Below are 8,630 nucleotides of genomic sequence, written 5' to 3'. Positions count from 1 at the left end.
AGCTCTGCTCTGTGGGGACCAGGGACAGCACCCAAGGAATGGCCTGGAGTTGTGTCAGGGCAGGGTTAGGTCGGGTATTAGAAAAAGGTTCTTCCCCCAGAGGATGGCACTGAACAGGCTCCCCAGGGCAGTGGGCACAGCACCAAGACTGCCAGAGCTCCAGGAGGGTTTGGTGACACTCTCAGGCACAGGGTGTGACTCTTGGGGATGTTCCTGTGCAGGGCCAAGGGTTGGACTCAATGATCCTTTTTGGTCCCTTCCAACTCAGCACACTCAGTGATTCTGTGACTGTGTGATCAAAATTAACACCACTGCTCGGGGCTGTCCCTCCCCCCCGGGCTCAGAGGGTTGTTCACACCCTGAGTGCAGTTCTGCACTCTGGCGAAGTGCTGCGGTGTCTGCTGAGCTGGTCTGTGCTCCTGAGGAACTCCAGGGCGACCCCAGTCCTGCAGGATGAGTCCAGTCACACACAACCCCAGCTTCAAACACATCAACACTGCCCAGATTACGTAAGGGCCCTTTCCTGCTTCCCAGATCCTTTGCCTCACCATATGCTGGGAGATGGGATTAACCCTAAGGAAGGGAACACAGCAATTTCCGGACTGAAAAGCCCTTCTGATGAAACTGTCCACGAGCAGAGATTTACACAATTTACATCAAAAAGGATAAAAATATCAGCTGCTATCTCTGCATTGATTGCTCTGGATCAAATAGAAGGGTGTTTGAGAAATACTGTAAGTAGTACAAAACTCGTGTCAGAGGTCCTGAAGAGAAAGCCCACAGCGCCTCCAAAAATGTCAAAAGCCAAGAGGTTCTTCAGATTATCTGCTCAGCATTGCACTGTGTTTTCTATATTCTTGATAGAAATTTTCACTGGAAAAGATTTCCATATTAATCCTCCTTTTTACTGTCTACAATGAAAGAAAATTCATTCTAATTTATGCAGCTACACAAAAAAAAAAGCATTCAAAGTCTGCTGGGAATAGTTGACTAGTTTTTGTAATATTTTCCCACAGCATATTCAGTAAGGTTTACAGCACAGCAGAAGACTTAATTGTATGGAACATTAAAATCTTGTATATGTTCTACTATAATCTGCATTGTATTTTAAGTGAAGATAATCCTTCAGTATTTGTTTATGTGTGGGTTTATTTGTTCTCTGTGGTGCAGCAATTGTTTAAGACTGGCAATTTTTAGTACTTGGTATTGTTATTATAACAGTACTGAACAAAACCCAACAGAGCCAGATATTGTCAGGTATAATTTTATTAATTCTGTTGTGTTTTTTTTTTTTCCACAGCAGCAGAGCAAACTATGGAAAGTCAAAGTCTAACCAAACATCTGATTGATTTGGCTCTGGAGTGTGGGAGTGAGGAGGTTCAGCTGCACAAGACAGAAATGTAGTGCCTGAATTCTGTTCAGATGGGAATCACCTACTGGTGTGCTTTGAGCTGCCTTTATGTTTCCAGGGGTAGTTAAAGCTGGGAAGTTTGAGGCAGGTAGGACCTGTGATCTGAGCAGAGCTGGGGATCAAAGACTGAATCAGAAAAGGTTTCGGTGAATTTGCCTTCAAGTCTTCTTGACTCCATCACAAGCTGTATCAGTCACAATTTTGGGTGTGGACATCAGGTTGACACCATTACATTGCCCCTCCCTGCACGTTTCACATAATAGTGTTCACTATTAAACAATTAGCAAAAGCTCCTATACTGGATGTTACTTCCTGAGGAATCCTGTTCACTGTTCCCAACTAATTTCTGCAGTGGGAAAAAAAAAAATAAAAATCCTTATTTTTATGAAATAAGGAAAGTGGAACTAGATAATGAGGATACCAAAAAAAAAAAAAAAATATCCAACCTAATGCACACATTTAAGTCCTTGTGTCTGTTCTGAAAGCAGCAGCTGATCTTTGCTGCTGTTCCACTGCCAGTACAGGTTGCTCTGGCAACAGGATGCACAGGCAACAAGATTCCACTCAAGGCAAAAAAGTTTTAAGAGAGAGATTTTCCCTCTGATATTTACAGCTAAAAAATTGAGCACATGGTTAACTTTCAGCATCTGAGGAGTTACCATTGATTTTAGCTCTCCCTTCTCACTGCCCAGGTCATTTTCCTCGCCTGCAACACAATAAGAACTACCAATAAGAAAAATTTCTCCCACTGACTCCAGAGAGAGTCCATCAGGTTAAATCTCTAGTCAGTGAGGAGGATTGCTGGTGGAATTTTCTTATGGATTAGTGTTGTATTTTATATAAGTTTTTAATTACAAAGCTGACACAAAAGCTTGGGACGATTCTCGTGACATTTGGTTCTGAAATGTAATTTTGAGACATCCTCAATGTGAAGGAGAGGAATATCCTGCAGGACAGTTTGGGTGACATTTACAACTGGAACAATGGAAACAGGATGAAATGTGAGAGCACAAAATGCACAACTGTTCACTTAAGGGAGAGTAACAAGAATTTCTGGTACAAGCAGAAATGACAGAGGTGCAGGAAGACCTGGCTCTCTTATCTGATCGCAGAGTGACTGTGAATCACCAGGGTGAGTGGGGCCATCAACTGGCAAATGGCATGGCAAGACATAGCAGGAAAAAAAACCCTGCTGGAATTTGAAAATGGAATTTTTTTTTTAATGAATAAGATATTAACCACAGTGAGCAAATCTACCAGAATCTGCTCTTTTGTCCACACTTTTTGTATTTTTTTTTGTGTTATTTTTCATCATTTATAGATTCCTTTCTTTGTCATAGGTACAGATATTTATAGGGGTATTTATAAACTACAGCTATAAAAAAGTTGGGAAGTCTTTCTCCTGAGTCTCAAACATAGTAATGGAAAAACTTACAAGGAATTCTGGTTAACATTGCCATGGGCACAGCCACTCTCAGGGTTGATAGGGTACTAAAAAACACCAAGGCTCAGTCCTTCCTTCCTCAAACCACAGCAGCTATATCCAAGCCTGCCTGTTTGAAAATAAGATGGGGAATACACACCAGCACTTGGCAAGTTCAATATTCCAATACCTTCCCTGTCTTCCAGAGGGAGCAATGACGACAGCAATGCATGGCCAGGCCTGCAGTTCCTTATTTTAATCCCTTTATCAGAGCACTCATCACCCCCTGCCTACACATCATTCCACACTTCCAATGGGAATCACATTTTTGAGGACAGAATTTTTGAGGCAGATTTCATCACTGCAGGAAAAGTGATACTGGAGTGGCTCCAGCCCTGCCAGAAAAAGCTGTATTACCACATGTTTCCCAGTGACACACTGAACAAAAATGTGAAGTGCTGAGTGTGAGCCAAGCAAATTATGACACCTCTGCAAACAGAAATTGTCTCTAAAAACTGCTTTTTCCAACCATGGGCTTTCAATTCTTGACTATTTCAGGTTTTTATTAACACAGAACAATGATGAACTAGAAATCAAATCACAAGTTTGTCCTCTACAATGTTCATCCACTTTGAAACTCCAAGGTGATGCCAGAACCCCGAGGAAGATTCATTCTCAGTTTTCAGTCACAGCATCTATTCCTTTGACCCCGATTGACTGGGTGGTGAACTAAATCAAAAGCAACCTTAAAGAGCTGAAATCTACACACTTTAAGACATATACTGGGAAAATAAGGCCACAGTTAAAATAATGATGGGGGAGCTAAAAGGTTTCATGGTGCAGATTAGGGGTTGGACCGGTGGAACAGTAGATTTCTTGACATCTGAGTGGAGGTAGCACTCTCTGAAGGAAATGCAGTAGCTGGCACTCAGAAAGGGTGTCCCTCACTTCAGTTTGGTCCTGTCACCAAAACCTGCTATTGCTGTTCATTTGCAAAGCTTTCCTCTGTGCATTTCCAGCATCAGTGTTAATAAAACATTTATTTGGGTTCATTCCATACACCCAGAGAGCAACGAAGCACTCAGAGGATGCCACTCAGCATCCATAGAATGGCATCCCAGTTCACATGAGGAAAATTTAGGGCTCCATGCTCAAACAAATCATCTGTGCTCTCCTGCCTCTGCTCCCTCAGTTTGACAAATCTGACCTGGTGGCCTAACAAGTTAATGTGATTTGCCATTTCACCAGGCTTGGGTAATCTTGATGGATGTGTTATGGTTACTTCAACACAAACCAAATTACCAAAGTCTTTGGATCTCTTTCAGTAACTCAGTTTTCTAGAAGAAGGCATTTTTATCCTCTTTGTGCATGTCATTTTTCTCAATCTCTCCCTTTTTTTTTTTTTCTTTCTTTTTATAATAAATAACATTGGCAATGCAGCAAATGTTGACTTTGATCCCTGAATTGCATTACATGCTCATTCCCATGTATTAAGCAGCAAGATTCAAGATTGGAAGCTGCTTAAAATAATGTAGATTCAGTGATCATGTGTAGGGGCAGATAATTGCATTGTTTCTAGCCATGGAGATTAGTTACAAAGGGAGATACAGCCTTCCAGTAACTCTGGGCAGTGGAAATCTTTACATTCTATGCAATAACTTTGATTCTGGATTCAGGAAGTGGAGCCCCAGGGTTCTATATTCCTGCAAATTGCTGCATTAGAAAAGGAGTGAGGGATGAAATCCACCGTAGGAAAAAAAGACCCTGTAGATACCAAATTAGTCTTTTTGGGCAACCACCACAGCCCTCAACATTAGAAATCCCCTGCAGGAATAAAAAATAAGTGCTGAAGGGAAACTCAAATGATTCTTTAATAGAAATTAATAGATGAGGATGCCCAAATGCTAAGCTGAAGACGGTTTTGGAAGGCTTGGAATGCTAACTAAAAAATTTATCCCAGTGGCACCTCTAGAAATGTTTTACTCAGCAAAAAATGCAGCATGACAATATTTTTGCTTTCTTTCCACACACAGGGTGTGTCACAATGGACAAAGGAAGGCCACAGCATGTTGTGAATTTTACTGAAGAGGAGCTGGATTTTCCAAAGCTGGATTCAAGGTTCTGTGTGTAGTGGGACACTGGGGCTCCACCTCGTCCCAGAACTGCAAAGGCTGGAGCTGCACTAAGATCATGGTGTAGATTGCTGACAAAAGGTATCAGATCCAGCTTTAATGGAAGCACAGCGGTTCAAATATTTGCAAAATAAATAAATATATATCCAGGGTGTTCTATGCTGAATCCCAGGTCTCCAGCATCAGTGAATAAGGACAAGGCTGAACCTTTCTTATTTAAAGCCCACACAAACCCCCCACAGGCTGGACATTTACCACCAGCACTGAGAGACTGGGGGAAAAAGCCATTCCCATGATACCTGATGGTCCCACACCAAATCCAATCCTATGAACCATGCAGAACACAGCTCAGATGGAGCTTTGAGTTCTGAGCAAAGCTACTGATGTTAAGTGTTAAACAGGAATTCAGATTTGGAGGTCTCAGTAGTGACTCTTGCCTTTATATAAATTTGATTATGGGGTATCTTTTTCGATCTCAACCATCAGCTGAGGAACAGCTCCATCCCACCTGATCCTTTTCTTGCCTGAACGCTCCCAAAAGAGCCCCGTTCTGCAAAGGGCCCAGTGCTTCCCTTTCCTTTGTCCTCACACAGGTGACCCACCTGAGCTCTCAGAGCCTGTATGATTGTGCTGTCAGATGAACTACATTTAAAAATATCTGGCAATTGTACTTCTTTTAGTCTGATTCTTAGGTAAAAATCAAAGCAATTTTACACAGGGTTTTTTTCCAGCCACATTTTGATTCCTGCAGGTTTTTCAGCCAAGTAGAATATGCAGTTTCTCTCCCCTCAGTTAACAAATGAACAAAAGCAGTAAAATTACTTCTATTCCATAACTGAATAAACCAATCAGCTGTTCTCAGTTTAGCTCTAAATATGACTTTCAAGATCATTTGTACTGGATTGTGGTAGCATCTTGTTTCCTGCTCTTGAATTGGGACCTCCCTTTGCTACCCTGTTTGCAGACACTGCATAAAAGCCTTTGTCTTTACCCCAGGTGATGGCAGCATAAATTAACCTTCCATGAAAGCCCTTTTCCTGTCATTTTATGAGCTTCAGCACCGCTTGCTCTCTGAAGAACCATCATCTCAAGGTGTCTAGAAGGGGGAAATGACACCAATACATCACCTCATATTTTGGGAGAATGCATTGAGAGGCTCTACTGGGCAGCAGGATACAAAAGAATGAGTGTGAGAGAGATACCTTTGAATTTTAGAGATGAGAACTGCTTGAATCCGTACACAAATATTGGAATAAATGTGAGTAAATATTTTAGGTACTCCATCCCAGCGATTCTCACTCAGAGAAATGGACTGGAAAATCAACTCTTGTAGTAAATTGGGTTAGAAGATAATAACAATGCAGATTTTGAATGTGTTCCATCATTCTGAACATGTCTAGATTACAGCAATTCTGGTTTCACTATAATTATAAACCCATGTTTTACCCTGTTGCATATTGTATTCCTGATTCTGCAGTCGGAATTTAATTGTCCTGGGAACTCTGTCCATGGAATTTAGTGTGCAAATGTGTTTTCCTCTCTTCCTGATTATTGCTGATAGTGCTAAAGCTGTGGGTTGAATCTCTGCCCTCTGTACATGAGGCGATCGGATGAATATTCAGGTACATCAGATCTAGCAAGACAAGGCACCCACCAGTCAAATTAACTGGGATAATGTATCAGAACCTTGGAACACACAATTAGGCATCAGTGCTGATGTTCACTGGGTTTTGGTGGCCCAGTTGAACCTCAGTGATGGGAGAATTCAGCCCTCTTAAAACCCAACTCAAATCTTCCTACACACAGACCTGAAATTGGTAACAAAGTAGCTCCAATCCATGAGAAATTGAAGCCTCTTAACAATCACTTGGGTGCTGAGTTAAATAAATAGGATTTTACCTTTCTAGTCAATAGACTCTAGAGAGACCCTACAGATCATACTCTTCCATTGGCTTCAAGAGAAATCCAAGCAGTCATTGACGTGGGAGCAGAGTCAGACATTTACAGAAACTCTCCTTAAAGCCATTTTAGTTGGACCAATCAGTAACAAATATATCCAAAAACATCAGTACCTTTTTATTTTAAAAGGGAGATATTAACAATGCTAAACAGCACCTGAATCCCTTCACATTTTACTCAGCTTTAATAAATTGTCATTATATCTTTTTTTACTAAAACAAAAGTTAATCCCAGGCACACACATGGTACTACCAAGCCACAGACTAAGTTTTCCCAGATAAGTTGTAATCCCTGAAAGCTGGGATGTATAACAGAAATGCACACTAACTGCCAGGAATTGAACCATAGAATATAAAAAAAGCTATTACTGAATGACATATTTTTTATGACTAGCTCCTTATTGCAGCAACTTTTGCTTTCAAGTATCCCTCTACGGTGGAATAATTCTGCATTCAGCACCAATCTTCATGAATTCACTTGGTATTCATGTAGATGCCACATATATTTCCACTGATTTTCCACCAGTGTTTAGGATTAGTTAATGGGCACTCAAAATAGAGTGTTATCCCCGTGGGATTAAAATAATTTCAGTCTTGGTGTAAATGTTTCCAAGTTAAAGTATAAATGATGACATTACATTGAGAACAGCTCAGTCAGTTGTTGCTTTCTCAAATAATATAACAACAGGCTGTTAAAAAAAAAAAAAAAACCCTGTGGGGAGGGCAAGTGGAAAGAGCCTTTTGTCTCTGAGAAAAAAAAGTACTTGGGAATAAAATAATTGCTTAGTCCATAAGGATGGGGAGGCAGATGCTGCTGGGAATTTGGGTGGGCAGTGGGGCTCTGTTAATTCACAGTTCTTTGGGAGGATAGGTTTGCTCACTTCTTTCTGATGAGCATGGCTCTTGCATGACAAGCAGTTCTCTTTTACAGTGGGTTATTTCATTTTACTTGTTTTCTACTTTTTTGTTCCTGGGTATTACAGTGGTAGCAAATGCACTTTGCAGCCAAGGGAAACTCTCCTCTGATTCACTGGGTGCTTCTTATAATCTGAATTCAAGTATGATGAAGAATTCTTTTCAGGCAACTCAAAATAACTAAGGAATGCAAATTTATCTCCCTCTCTTAATAAATACTCCCATTTTCTTAATAATTACTTTATATTACTAATAATAGGTAATAAATACCGTGTATGACTAATAACTACTAGTTTACCCCAAGATTTGTACTCCTCTCTTGAATGGTACAACAGAGGGATTAATACAAGAAATGAAACAATTCTAACATTCTTTTGTAAAAGATTTTAAGGCTTGTTGCCTTAAGCACTGCAGATTCTGTCTTTAAAGGTCATCACCAGAGACCAGAATATTCCCATGGTCTGACAGGACATTCCCATGTCTCTGTTACACCCTGACTCCCTTCCCTTTGCCTGCGTTCCGGGTTTGGTTTCCACACTGAGAGTCACTGCTGACGTGAATAAGGACAGGGGGGAATATAAGCATTTATTAAAGCTTTGTGCTGAATTTCAAAGGATCCCAAGGAATCTGTCTGCTAGATGCCCATTAAAATTAATAGGAATTGGCATCCACCAAGTCTCTGTGGTTTTGATATCTCAGCTCTAACATTCTGTTTGTTTGTTGGCTCGTTTGAAGTGCTCGTACCCTGAGCTCCGAAGATCTGACATTGTTTGCACTGAGACACGAAAACT

General features: G+C 40.8%; 1 long non-coding RNA gene across 1 annotated transcript; it reads left to right on the top strand.

Moving 5' to 3' along the window:
- Window positions 1-379: 379 nt before the first annotated feature.
- LOC114056398 lies at window positions 380-1,711 on the top strand. Its single transcript, XR_003570994.1, has 2 exons — window positions 380-734; window positions 1,301-1,711. It is a non-coding gene; the product is annotated as an uncharacterized LOC114056398 (long non-coding RNA).
- The last annotated feature ends 6,919 nt before the right edge of the window (window positions 1,712-8,630 follow it).

The sequence above is a fragment of the Empidonax traillii genome, unplaced genomic scaffold, assembly GCF_003031625.1.
Source record: "Empidonax traillii isolate 1590-97213 ecotype Southwest subspecies unplaced genomic scaffold, ASM303162v1 scaffold91:size2966241, whole genome shotgun sequence".
Taxonomy (NCBI): Eukaryota; Metazoa; Chordata; class Aves; order Passeriformes; family Tyrannidae; genus Empidonax; species Empidonax traillii.
The sequence above is the reverse complement of the archived record's forward strand: the minus strand, read 5'-3'. Positions and strand labels throughout refer to the sequence as shown.